General features: G+C 50.5%; 1 long non-coding RNA gene across 1 annotated transcript in view; it reads right to left on the bottom strand.

Moving 5' to 3' along the window:
• Positions 1-1,004: 1,004 nt before the first annotated feature.
• LOC132207752 (uncharacterized) overlaps positions 1,005-13,064 on the bottom strand; it is a 188,566-nt gene continuing 176,506 nt past the window's right edge. The window contains exons 3-4 of the long non-coding RNA XR_009443778.1: positions 6,163-6,324; positions 1,005-1,062 (exon numbers count right to left, since the gene is read on the bottom strand). This is a non-coding gene — a long non-coding RNA (uncharacterized LOC132207752). The remainder of the gene's footprint in view (positions 1,063-6,162; positions 6,325-13,064) is intronic.

Here is a 13,064-nt window from a genome sequence, read left to right as displayed (position 1 = left end):
TCACCCTCATTTAAAATGAATTCAATATCCAACCATCTGTAAAACTAGCATATCCAAATTTTAATTTGAGTTCAGTGTTACACAAATATCTGACTTTTTTAAAAATTATTTTCGAGTCAACATTAACATTTCATTCCCTGACAACGGGTGAACTTACTTTTAAACTCCAATTTTCCTTCGGTATTAATGGAGAGGTGAGCCTTTTTGCAAGCACCGAAAGGCTGGACCAGTTTATGCTAAAACTTACGGAACTGTAAGTTTCACAAATATGTTCCTATTAAACACTAATTCCTATTGAAGCAGTATGAAGCTAAATTCATTCAACTGGACAGCAAAAATGGTCAAGATTTTAAAAGCAAGCAACTATTTTGAAGTCATTCTTCGAACTAAATTCCATCTTGGTGTCTGAGAGTCCATAGGTTCCTCACTCTCAACGAACCATTCAACTGTCATGCAATTACTGAAACACACAGACAAAAAACATCAATGTTAACAGTCACTAAGATTTTGAGAGTGATTTGGAATTCGTACTCAATACCCCCTGGGGAAAATCTGTTCCAATCTGGATAGTACTCACTTATCACCATCCCACCTACCTTCCCTACCACCTCCTCCCCCTCAAAACTATTTGTTTCTGAGCTCCCTTCCACCCTCCATTTCTCAGGAAGGGTCCTGACCCAAAACCTCAACTTTCCTCAGCCTCTGATGCTGCCTGCCCTGCTGTGTTCCTCCAGCTCCACAATGTGTTATCTCAGACACCAACATTGGCAGTTCTTACTATCTGGATAACTCATTCTCACCTTGTCACAAGTGATTTATACTCATTATCTTTTCAGATGACGCATGTACATGTATATACATAAATATACATATTGCACTTTTATGCCTGAACCACTAACCGAGAGGATATTTTAAAAGAGTCTCTTCATATCTGCATGAAAGAGAAATCATCAAGGTCATAACTTTCATTTTAGGAATAACTCGAACATTCAAAGTACTCACAGTCAGTGTCCCATTTCCTTGACCAGTCAATTTGATGTGAATCTTTCTTCCAAGTGGAAACTATAACAGCAATTATATTTGAGAATCAAACACTTCATTGCATCACCAATATTTCCTTGTCTGTTTGAAGCATAAGATAATGAAATAATCATGGACAGATTGGCCAACAGTGTAATTTAATGTGTGTTATGGCAACTCAAAATCACAACCATTGAAGTGATCTTTAAAAAGCTACTGTCATACAACAGAGCACTTTTTGAGATGCAGTGATGAACATACTTCCTGAGATGCAAATAATATATGCCAAATTAATTCCAAAGAATACCTTTACAATTAAAAAGAAGCTAAAAATCTCTTTACATTGCGAAGCTTGTCAGATTGCTATTAGTCAATGGAAATCGTTCAGAACAATTATTTATTCCCAGATGAAAAGGAAGTGTATACATTTCATGACAACAAAATGTGAGGCTGGATGAACACAGCAGGCCAAGCAGCATCTCAGGAGCACTTTTGTGCTCCTGAGATGCTGCTTGGCCTGCTGTGTTCATCCAGCCTCACATTTTGTTGTCTTGGATTCTCCAGCATCTGCAGTTCCCATCATCTCGTATACATTTCATTTCCACATCTTATCCAAGAGAGAAAAAAAAAAACACCTTCGTGAATGCATTGTCAAACAAGAAGACTCACAAAAAAAGTCATTTGGCCCATTGAATATTCCTCCATCATTCGGTGAGATCATGGTTGATCTCATTACATGTATCATGACACAGCATTTCCACCAAACCCTCCTTATAGCTAATACATTCCGATTCAAGTAACATCCTGGTAAATCTCTGTTTCTGGGCCATGCCTTGTCTTTCTAAATATTTTTTCAGTCATCTACAAATTTAGCCACAGCACATGCACCGCTTTCCTCCTAGTCATTAATAAACAAGCACAAGAGCTTTGGTTCCTTCAGCGCGTTCCTTCATTTGGTTCCTTCATTTCTTACTGACAAGCCAACCCTGGCATCTCTGTCCATTTGTATCGGAGATAATGGGAACTGCAGATGCTTCAGAATCCAAGATAACAAAGTGTGGATCTGGATGAACACAGCAGGATGAACACACAGAAGTAGAAGGGTCTCGGCACAAAACGTCAGCTTTTACGCTCCTGAGATGCTGCTTGGCCTGCTGTGCTCATCCAGCTCCACACTTTGTTATCTCTGTTCATTTGCCTGTTCTTTCTATCGGACATGAATCATTGGTTATTTCGTTCCCAACACTTATCCCCTAACAACCACCTCTCTGTGATACCCAGAGTGATGTATCTGTCAATTTCAATCTGCACCACAAACTCATTCACTTTGTTTCATACACTCCCTGCAATTCAAGACAAGATCTTCAGTCTGGCATTTACAGCCACCCTTCTTATCTGCTGCAGCTGAAGTGAGACTCCTGACCATTTCCAAACTTTTTGTCCTATTACTTGCTCTGGAAACTTTGCTGAGCACTTACCAGCTTCTAACTTTTTCCACAATTTTCCATGCAACTGAGCTCACCCACTCCACACTTTTTATTTTTACGCCCTAGCCCCAGACCTAGCTCTGTATTTTGCGAGGATACTTGTCCCAATATGATTCTCGTCGAGCCTATAACACCAGAACGACTCCCTCCTTCCCCATACCCATGCCAATGTCCCATGAATTCAAACACATTTCTGCCATGCCACCATTTGAACAATGTACATCTATAATTATGTTCACACCGTGCCAAATTGCTCAGATAATAATCCAGAGATTATTACCATTCTGGTTCTGCTTTCTCACCTCAGCGCTCATAATCCCTCAGCAGAACCTCTTTCCTCTTTCTTCCATATCAATGGTACCTGTGTGGTCCACGATAGCTGGATTTCTACTCCTCCCACTTCAAGTTCCTTTGTAGCCGAGATGGAATCTCCTGAACCTGGGCACCAGGCAGGCAACACTACTTTCGAGACTCTCGATCCTGGTCACAACGAACAGTGTTCATTCCCCTAACTATACTACCTCTGATTATAACTACATTTCACTTTTTATTCCCTCTTCAATGTCCCCCTGTACCACAGTGCTACAGTCAGTTTACTCATCTTCCCTATACCCTGCACTCTCATCCACACAGGAAGAAAGAATCTCAAACCTGTTCGATAAGATCAAAGGCCAAGGTTCCTTCTGCACTACATCCTGAAACCTTCCACCTGCCCTGTTCTTTGTCATTGGCCACTGACCAAGTTTCAGCCAGTTAATCAAAGGTGTGTGACTGCCTCCTGAAGCACAGCATTCCCCAGTAACTGTCCCCCACATGATTTGTTGATTGGTAAAAACTGAGATTCCAGTTCATCAACCCTAAGCTGGAGTATGGGGCCTGACCACTCGCCCGTCATGTAGGTACAAATCATCATCTGGCCTGGCATCTCCATTTCAATTACTTCGCTCTTAATTTGATTTGAAAACATTCTGGTCTTTTAGTTTGTAGCCTGTAAATATTTCTCCGATTTACTTTCAATCTGAAAGCTACCGATAATAGATTCTTAAACCAGTAGCGATCACCAACCAATGAACCTGGTTCACCCTCTCGGTCCCTGATTCTGGCTTCAATTCACCCTGTCTCAAAAAAAATGCTTACGAACTATCAGGCAAAAAAAGCAAGCAAATGGCACCTCTTACCCTCTGCACTGACTTACCGGATTGCCACCAAGTTCCCCAAAATATATATTCACTAGGTGCATTTCACTCGAGATGTGATCTCTCCTTCCAGAACGTGCAAAGTATACTGATCCATAGCAATATACTACCTTCAAAACCTCAGCTCTTAGCTTATTACTTTTGAGTACATTCTCAATGCTTTCTCCAAGTCCAAACACAACACATTTACTGGTTTTCCTCTATTAATTCTCCTCCCAAAACTTCCTCCAAAAACCCAAACAAATTAGCCAGACATAATTTCTCTTTCATCAGGCTATGGTGATTCTGTTTGATTAGATTCTGATTTTCCAAATGTTCTGCTCCTATTTTCTTCATAGTTGATTGCCACATATTTCCAACAATAGATGTTAGGCTGGTTCGGTTGTAGTTATCTTCTTTTTGCCTCTCTCCTTTTTAAACAGGGATGTCACATCAGCAGTTTTCCAGCCCTCAGATGCTTCTCTGGAATCTAAACCATTTTGGGAAATTACAGTCAAAGCAGACACCGACTCTGAAGCTCATTGTTTAGAATCTTAGAAAGTAAACCATCACGGCAAAGAGTCCAATCTGCTTTCACTCCATTAGATTGTCTACTGCTACTTTTCTCATGGTAGTGATGGTGTGGTAGTGATGTGTTTAATTCCTCCCTGTGTTCTTTAGTAATAAGGGGATCCTTGAAGTATCTTCCACTGTAAAGAGTACCCTTTTCTCATTATCACTGATAATGGGAACTGCAGATGCTGGAGAATCCAAGATAACAAAGTGTGACGCTGGATGAACACAGCAGGCCAAGCAGCATCTCAGGAGCACAAAAGCTGACGTTTCAGGCCTGGACCCTTTTCTCATTATCATTGTTTCTTGATTTAAAAATTAACCTGGCCGTTACAGCCTAGCATATGATTAATGGCATTACCTCTAAAACCTTCTTGGCTAAAGTGTTCAATAAATTGCTGCAACCTGAAAGAAGTAATTCTTCCCTGAATTAATGGGCAACCAATTTGAAAATGTGGCCTCTGGTCGTAAAATCTTTCACAAATAGGAGTAATCTCTACGGATATACACTATCAAGCCTCTTAAGAATCTTAAATGTTGAAAAAATAAGATTGTTTTCAATCTTAAAAACGCCAATGAACGTAGTCCCTGCCTGCCCAACTTTCCTAAGCATAGCAATCCCCTCCGCCATTTCCGAAATCAACCCAGTCAACATGAGGTGTACGGCCTCCGCAGCATTCGCTCTGTGGCTGTACATGACTTGTCAGTTACCATCTTGCTGCTACAACTCTACTTCTATTAACGATGCAGTCCTCTGTCCATCCGAACATACTACCGTTGAACACACGGGCTCTTTTCCTTCGAGACACCTTACGAGCTGTACCTTATCAAATGCTTTGTTGAAATCTCAATGTACGACATCAACTGGTGGTCCTTCATCAGTAATGTTTGTTTCCTTCTCAAAGCACTGTAGCAAGTTTGTCAAGTATTATTTCCCCGTTATGAACGGATGTTCACTCTGTAGGATGTTATAGCACACTCAGTACCCTGTTATTTCATCTTTCATTGCCGGCATGAACATCTACCCAGGTTGACCTAAATTGGCAATACTTGCTTACTATTTTGTCCAAGTATCTTTGTAATAATGGTGTTATGTTCACCATCTTTCAATCCTCTGCGAATTTTCCACAATCTAAGGATTCTTGGAACATTATCATCAGTGCCTCCATTGTATCTGTCGCTGCGCTGTTCAACATGAGAGGATACAACTCATCACACACCTTGGATATTTTCTCTACTGATTGGAGTCATGTTTGGAATTCTGTGCAGTGACATTCACTTTTAACAGTTTGCTAAATACTACCAGGAACAGAAATTGTCATCCAGCTGCAACTAAACTAAAGCTTTCAGCACAGAAGGAAGTGTTTCAATTCATTATGAACCCAATAACTCCTGAAAAGGGCAATACAATTTGCCTCAGTCCATAAATGTTCTTCCTCCAACATCCTGAGATGCATCATCTGTATTTCTTCAAATTTACCACAGATTCTGTTTCAATCATCCTTTCAGCAATACGCATGACAACAATTCGGCATTTTTAGTCCCCCTGTAGCCTCCGTTGCACATGTGCATTGTTAGATGATTATTTATTTGCGTGCCTGCTTTTTTGCTCGAATGGATAAAGGTAAATTTCTGTTCTTTTGTCATCAGAGCTATTGCCTCCTCACTCTCATCTTCCTTGTTTTATCCTGTGCTGGAATATTTAATTTGTTGACATATCTGAAATATGTTGTTGAATGGATCGGGTTTTGTAACATTGCATTCCCCATAGACCACCTACCGATGCTGTTGCTTGTTCTCACAGTTATTATCTTGCAGAGTGGAAAATGCAGTTTGAAAGCAATGGAACATTATCGATGAAGAAGTTGATGCATAAATTGCTGCGATCTTCCAAACTACAAACTCACCTTCAATTCTTTCTCGGTCAGAGCATTATGCCGGCGCAAATGAATCGTGTTCTCAATGGGACTTCCAAAACCATGGAATTGAATTTTCATGTTGATTTCTTCTTCCCTCTTCAGAAATGCAAAGTAGTATCGTGATGAAGCTTCCAAGGCGATGATTGTGTCCTTCAATGAACGGAAAAGTGACTTTTAGATTCACGGAAATATTTCACTACTTCTATAGACATGAAAGGCAAACATTCTCCCTGCATATGACCCAGTCTCATTTTATCGTATCTTTCTGATTTTACATGCCACGGGATAATCATTGCAGTGTAACAGAAATGTTGATCATGGAAATTTATCACTGTTTTCATAAATAATGGCAAATTTTCAACATCTTGCAAATGTATGAAGGCTCAGTCTCATCACACCTCGCCTGCTGCACAAAGACATTCTTACACTGCTTTCAATGTTAGGGCTGAAACAAAACACAATCATGACACAAATGCATCAACACCCCACTTTCAACAGGATCTGATATCCTTGCCAGGCACTGGAGGGGTTGCGGAGACTGGTGAGTGGATAAAGTCATTCCTCTGTTCAATCAGGAAAACAGGGACTTTCCAGGAAACTACAGACTGGTGAGTGTCTCATGTCTCAAAAGTATGGGCTAATAAGGGACAGCCAGCATGGTATTATGCAAGGCAGGTGATGTCTTACCAAGTCAGTTGAAGTTTTCACGGAGGTGACAAGGGTGATCAATTCGGATCGAACAGTTGATAACATATACATGGATTTTACGAAGGTTTTCAATAAGGTCCCTCATGGTATGCTCATCCAGAAGATTAAGATCCATGAGATCCATGGTGACTTGGCCTGCCCATATAAGGCAGACAGTAGCGGTGGAAGGCTGACAAAGATAACACAGTATAGGGCTGGAGGAACACAGCAGGCCAGGCAGCATCAACAATGTCAGCTTTCCTGTTCCTCTGATGCTGCCTGACCTGCTGCGTTCCTCAAGCTCCACACTTGGTTAACTCTGATTCCAGCATCTGCAGTTCTTGCCGTCTCAGTGGTGGAAAGCTGTTTTTCTGGCTGCAGCTCAGTGACGAGTGGTGTTCCGCATCGATGTGATTTCTGCTGTTTGTGATATGTGTAAATGACTTGGTTGCAAATGCAGATGGGGGATCACTAAGTTTGCAGATGATATAAGGACCAGTGGACTTGTGGACAGCATGGAAGGTTGTCAAAGGACACAGCAAGATACAGACCAATTGCAAACACGAGCGGAGAAATGGCCGATGGAATTTAATCTGGGCAGGCATGAGGTGTTGCATTTTAGGAGACCAAGTGTTAAGGAAAGGGATACACAGTTAATGGCAGGACCCCAAACAGCAGTGATGTCCAGAGGGATCTTGGGGTCCTAGACCATAACTCCCTGACAGTAGCCACACAAGTAGATAGGGTGGTCAAGAAGGCATATCGCATGCTTGCCTTTATTCATAGGGGAACTCAGTGCAAGAGTCAGGATGTCACATTGCAGCTTTACAAGACTTTGGTGAGACCACACAGGGTATTGCATTCAATTCTGGCCGCCACATTACACTAAGGACGTGCAGGCTTTGGACAGGGTGCAGAAGAGATTTACCAGCATGCTGACTGGAATAGAGGGTATGAACGAGAGGGAGAAGCTGGAAAAACTCTTCATTACTCTGGAGCAGTAGAAGCTGAGGGCAGCCTTGATAGAAGTCTATAAAATTAGGAGATACATAAATACAGCTAACGGTCAGAAAATTTCTCCCCCGGAGTTGAAGTGTCCACTATTAGGGGGCATGCATTTAAGCTGAGAGGGGGGAAGTTCAAAAGAGATGTGAGGGGCAAATATTTCACACTGAGCATGTTAAAAGTGTGGAATACAGTGCCCGGGGTGGTAGTGGATGCAGATACGATGAAAGCATTTAAAAGGGACTTTTAGTTAAGTGCGCGAATAGGTAAGGAATGGAGGACTATGGATCAAGGACAGGCAGAAGGGATTATTTCATTTGTTGTCATGTTTGGCCCAACACGGTGGGCCAAAGGGCACATTCCTGTTGCTGTCGTGTTCCAAGTTTTATGCTCACTTGTATCATGATTACAAAAAGTAGGATTGGGAAGAATTTTTGAGAAGCGTTTGTGAACATTATTTCATGTAAGGACAAACGGGATAAGGATCAGGTGACACAGCACAAACAGATTTTGGAGCCCATGATGAATCATACGGACCTCACAAGCACCAATGATCAGAGGGATCTCAGGATCTTGATGTGCATGCCTGTTGATCCCCCAATGTAATGGACCAGGTCGTTGAAGTGGTTTGGAAGGCACATTGGATACTTGTCTTTATTAGACTTAATATTAAGTGATAGAGTTTCAGAATAGGCAGGGTATGTACAAAATGTTGGTTAGGCCCAACAGTGAAGTCAACGGTGAGAAAATACAGTGAGACTTGGACAACGATCAGGCTTGGCCTGATAAAGGTTAAGTTACATTTGCACCATACAAGTGCTAAGCAGCAATCAGCTCCAACAAGAGAGAATATGACCAGATCAAAAAAATTCCATGTCCTTACCCTCACATCATCCTTACGTTTATTTTTTTTTAAAACGTGCAAGTGCTATCCAAGCCATGCAAGGCTATGGGCCAGGTGTTGGAAATGAGGTTAGAACAATTCAGTGCTTGTCCTTGACTGTCACAGAATCCGTGAGCTCAAGAATGTATTTCTCCTGTATTGTAGACGACTCAGGTGCTTGGCTATCCACGAAACCAAGGTTAACACTGATCTAAAACTAAACTGGGTCAGTTATACAATCAGCAGGAGCCAGGTCCATGGTACAAACCACCCTGCTGTGGGACAGGGTCAGGCAAATCCAAGTGAGCGAACGTGGTTGGAGACTCATTCGTTGGGGGCATAGATTCTGTAGCCACATTTGAGACACCAGGGCTGCGTGTGGCATCCCTGCTGCCAAGGTCAAGGGCATCTCTGATTGGGTGCCAGAAATTCTTAAGGGGGAGGGTGAGCAGCCAGAGGCCACTGTGCACGTTGGTACCAATGACATAGGCAGAAAGAGGGATGACATCCTGCGGACTGTGTACAAGGAGTTAGCAAAGAGGCTGAAAGGCAGGACCGAGAGGGTAATAATTTATGGGTTACCACGAGTGCCACATGTTAGTGAGTTAAGTCAGAGAAAGATAGGTGAGATGAAAATGCATGGTTAAGGAGCTGGCACGGGGAACTGGATTGCCGGTTCATGGATAATTGGGACCATTTCTGAGCAAGGGGTGGCCTGTGTAAGAGGGATGGGAGGCAAGACGCTGTGAGCGGGTCAGGGCTGCGGGGGCCGGTCCCTGTGAGCGGGTCAGGGCTGCGGGGGCCGGTCCCTGTGAGCGGGTCAGGGCTGCGGGGGCCGGTCCCTGTGAGCGGGTCAGGGCTGCGGGGGCCGGTCCCTGTGAGCGGGTCAGGGCTGCGGGGGCCGGTCCCTGTGAGCGGGTCAGGGCTGCGGGGGCCGGTCCCTGTGAGCGGGTCAGGGCTGCGGGGGCCGGTCCCTGTGAGCGGGTCAGGGCTGCGGGGGCCGGTCCCTGTGAGCGGGTCACGGCTGCGGGGGCCGGTCCCTGTGAGCGGGTCACGGCTGCGGGGGCAGGTCCCTGTGAGCGGGTCAGGGCTGCGGGGGCAGGTCCCTGTGAGCGGGTCAGGGCTGCGGGGGCAGGTCCCTGTGAGCGGGTCAGGGCTGCGGGGGCAGGTCCCTGTGAGCGGGTCAGGGCTGCGGGGGCAGGTCCCTGTGAGCGGGTCAGGGCTGCGGGGGCCGGTCCCTGTGAGCGGGTCAGGGCTGCGGGGGCCGGTCCCTGTGAGCGGGTCAGGGTAGCGGGGGCCGGTCCCTGTGAGCGGGTCAGGGCTGCGGGGGCCGGTCCCTGTGAGCGGGTCAGGGCTGCGGGGGCCGGTCCCTGTGAGCGGGTCAGGGCTGCGGGGGACGGTCCCTGTGAGCGCGACAGGGCTGCGGGGGGCAAGTCGCTGAGAGCGGGTCAGGGCTGCGGGGGGCAAGTCGCTGTGAGCGGGTAAGGCCTGCGGGGGGCAAGTCGCTGTGAGCGGGTAAGGGCTGCGGGGGGCAAGTCGCTGTGAGCGGGAGAGGGCTGCAGGGGGCAAATCCCTGTCAGCACGACAGGGCTGCAGGGGCCAGTCCCTGTGAGCGGCTCAGGGCTGCGGGGGCCAGTCCCTGTGAGCGGGACAGGGCTGCGGGGGCCTGTCCCCTGAGCGGGACATGGATGCGGGGGCCAGTCCCTGTGAGCGGGACAGGGCTGCGGGGGCCAGTCCCTGTGAGCGGGACAGGGCTGCGGGGGACAGTCCCTGTGAGCGAGTCAGGGCTGCGGGGGCCAGTCCCTGTGAGCGGGTCAGGGCTGCGGGGGACAGTCCCTGTGAGCGGGTCAGGGCTGCGGGGGACAGTCCCTGTGAGCGGGACAGGGCTGCGGGGGACAGTCCCTGTGAGCGGGACAGGGCTGCGGGGGACAGTCCCTGTGAGCGGGACAGGGCTGCGGGGGACAGTCCCTGTGAGCGGGTCAGGGCTGCGGGGGACAGTCCCTGTGAGCGGGACAGGGCTGCGGGGGACAGTCCCTGTGAGCGGGACAGGGCTGCGGGGGACAGTCCCTGTGAGCGGGACAGGGCTGCGGGGGACAGTCCCTGTGAGCGGGACAGGGCTGCGGGGGACAGTCCCTGTGAGCGGGTCAGGGCCGTGGATGCCAGTCGCTGTGAGCGGGTCAGGGCTGCGGAGGCCAGTCCCTGTGGCGGAACAGGGCTGCGGGGGCCAGTCCATGTCAGCGGGACAGGGCTGCGGGGGACAGTGCCTGTGAGCGGGACAGGTCTGCGGAGGCCAGTCCCTGTGATCGGGTGAGGGCTGCGGTGGCAAATAGCTGTCAGGGGGTCAGGGCTGCGGGGGCCAGTCCCTGTGAGCGGGTCAGGGCTGCGGGGGCCAGTCCCTGTGAGCGGGCGAGGGCTGCGGTGGCAAATAGCTGTCAGCGGGACGGGGCTGCGGGGGCCATTCCCTGTGAGCGGGTGAGGGCTGCGGTGGCAAATAGCTGTCAGGGGGTCAGGGCTGCGGGGGCCATTCCCTGTGAACGGGTCTGGGCTGCGGGGGACAGTCCCTGTGAGCGGGTCAGGGCTGCGGGGGACAGTCCCTGTGAGCGGGTCAGGGCAGCGGGGGACAGTCCCTGTGAGCGGGACAGGGCTGCGGGGGACAGTCCCTGTGAGCGGGACAGGGCTGCGGGGGCCTGTCCCCTGAGCGGGACATGGATGCGGGGGCCAGTCCCTGTGAGCGGGACAGGGCTGCGGGGGCCAGTCCATGTCAACGGGACAGGGCTGCGGGGGACAGTGCCTGTGAGCGGGACAGGTCTGCGGAGGCCAGTCCCTGTGATCGGGTGAGGACTGCGGTGGCAAATAGCTGTCAGGGGGTCAGGGCTGCGAGGGCCAGTCCCTGTGAACGGGTCTGGGCTGCGGTGGCAAATAGCTGACAGAGGGTCAGGGCTGCGGGGGCCAGTCCCTGTGAGCGGGTCAGGGATGCGGGGGACAGTCCCTGTGAGCGGGTCAGGGCTGCGGGGGACAGTCCCTGTGAGCGGGTCAGGGCTGCGGGGCCCAGTCCCTGTGAGCGGGCCAGGGCTGCGGGGGACAGTCCCTGTGAGCGGGTCAGGGCTGCGGGGGACAGTCCCTGTGAGCGGGTCAGGGCTGCGGGGGACAGTCCCTGTGAGCGGGTCAGGGCTGCGGGGGACAGTCCCTGTGAGCGGGTCAGGGCTGCGGGGGACAGTCCCTGTGAGCGGGTCAGGGCTGCGGGGGACAGTCCCTGTGAGCGGGTCAGGGCAGCGGGGGCAGGTCCCTGTGAGCGGGACAGGGCTGCGGGGCCCAGTCCCTGTGAGCGGGACAGGGCTGCGGGGGACAGACCCTGTCAGCGAGTCAGGGCTGCGTGGGCCAGTCCCTGTGAGCGGGTCAGGGCTGCGGGGGACAGTCCCTGTGAGCGGGTCAGGGCTGCAGGGGCCAGTCCCTGTGAGCGGGACAAGGCTGCGGGGGACAGTCCCTGTGAGCGGGTCAGGGCTGCGGGGGACAGTCCCTGTGAGCGGGACAGGGCTGCGGGGGCCAGTCCCTGTGAGCGGGACAGGGCTGCGGGGGCCAGTCCCTGTGAGCGGGACAGGGCTGCGGGGGCCAGTCCCTGTGAGCGGGACAGGGCCGTGGATGCCAGTCGCTGTGAGCGGGTCAGGGCTGCGGAGGCCAGTCCCTGTGGCGGAACAGGGCTGCGGGGGCCAGTCCATGTCAGCGGGACAGGGCTGCGGGGGACAGTGCCTGTGAGCGGGACAGGTCTGCGGAGGCCAGTCCCTGTGATCGGGTGAGGGCTGCGGTGGCAAATAGCTGTCAGGGGGTCAGGGCTGCGGGGGCCAGTCCCTGTGAGCGGGTCAGGGCTGCGGGGACCAGTCCCTGTCAGGGGGTCAGGGCTGCGGGGGCCAGTCCCTGTGAGCGGGTCAGGGCTGCGGGGGCCAGTCCCTGTGAGGGGGTCAGGGCTGCGGGGGCCAGTCCCTGTGAGGGGGTCAGGGCTGCTGGGGCCAGTCCCTGTGAGCGGGTCAGGGCTGCGGGGGCCAGTCCCTGTGAGTGGGTCAGGGCTGCGGGGGCCAGTCCCTGTGAGCGGGCGAGGGCTGCGGTGGCAAATAGCTGTCAGCGGGACGGGGCTGCGGGGGCCATTCCCTGTGAGCGGGTGAGGGCTGCGGTGGCAAATTGCTGTCAGGGGGTCAGGGCTGCGGGGGCCAGTCCCTGTGAACGGGTCTGGGCTGCGGTGGCAAATAGCTGACAGAGGGTCAGGGCTGCGGGGGACAGTCCCTGTGAGCGGGTCAGGGCTGCGGGGGACAGTCCCTGTGAG

This window comes from Stegostoma tigrinum, unplaced genomic scaffold (genome assembly GCF_030684315.1).
Source record: "Stegostoma tigrinum isolate sSteTig4 unplaced genomic scaffold, sSteTig4.hap1 scaffold_146, whole genome shotgun sequence".
NCBI lineage: Eukaryota > Metazoa > Chordata > Chondrichthyes > Orectolobiformes > Stegostomatidae > Stegostoma > Stegostoma tigrinum.
Note: the sequence above shows the minus strand (reverse complement) of the source record. Positions and strands in the feature narration are given on the sequence as shown.